Source organism: Empidonax traillii, unplaced genomic scaffold, assembly GCF_003031625.1.
Source record: "Empidonax traillii isolate 1590-97213 ecotype Southwest subspecies unplaced genomic scaffold, ASM303162v1 scaffold262:size680716, whole genome shotgun sequence".
In the NCBI taxonomy this organism is placed as follows: domain Eukaryota; kingdom Metazoa; phylum Chordata; class Aves; order Passeriformes; family Tyrannidae; genus Empidonax; species Empidonax traillii.
Window position 1 is genome coordinate 1 of NW_020955455.1, and position 1019 is coordinate 1019.

Genomic DNA, 1019 nt, shown 5'->3' on the forward strand with positions numbered 1-1019 from the left:
TTAAAAAAACAATTGAAAAAATGGAAAGGAAATTATGAACGATCACTGATTTAAGAAAAAAAAAAAGAGAAAAACTGAGAACTTCCAGTAGTATGAGGGCATAAGACACACACTACTTTCACCAGGCAAACACTGGAAACTGGAAAAATGGAATTGTTTGTAAAGGACCTTATCCTCCTCAGAGCACAGTGAGACAGTGCTCATGAAAAATTCCTCAATAGCAAAAAAACAAAAAAAAAATCCCAACACAAAAATATCTCTGGGTCTGCCTCCTTCATTGTTCAACAGCAGCAGTTTAGAGAAGACTTCTTATCCCCCATCACAATGAGGTTCACACCACAAAAGGTAAGCAAAGAGACTGAAGAAGCTCCATCACAAAGCATTCAGCCCTCAGGTCCTTACAACCAGAGCCACCTCCTCAACCCACCTGAGAAATAAACCATTTCCAGTTCTCTCAAAATGTACAAAGAAACAATTCTACTCTTATACAAAGATGAGGACAAAGAATGCCTCACTTAAGAGGAAAAAAACCCAAAAAACAATTAATGGAGAGTTCCAAAAGGACTTCGCACTGTTGTGGGCAGAATGGAAGCTTTGGACAACATTTACAAAGGAAGCCTTTCTATTGATTGGTAAGGTTCAGAAAGGACCACCTTGATTTCTAAATTCCTTCTCAGAGAAGACTCTGGGAACGGATTTATTCAATCATAGTCTCAGACTTGGCCAATGGTTTATGTCTGAAGAATTACACAGACGTAAGTGAGCCTTCATATGACTCTGTCCCACAGGATTAGGGACATATTCATATAGGAATAATGTTGCTCAAAGAGAAAATAAATGATTAAAATTAATAATCATAATGATTGGACTAAAGAACTTTAATCAGAATTATCTATTACACATCAAAGGGACTTGTAATTACTTGTATAGTGCACTATTGACCAAATCAATATTTCAAAGCCACCTTAATAATAATACTAGAGAATGATGTAACTCATCTAAGGACCAGGAGCAAATCC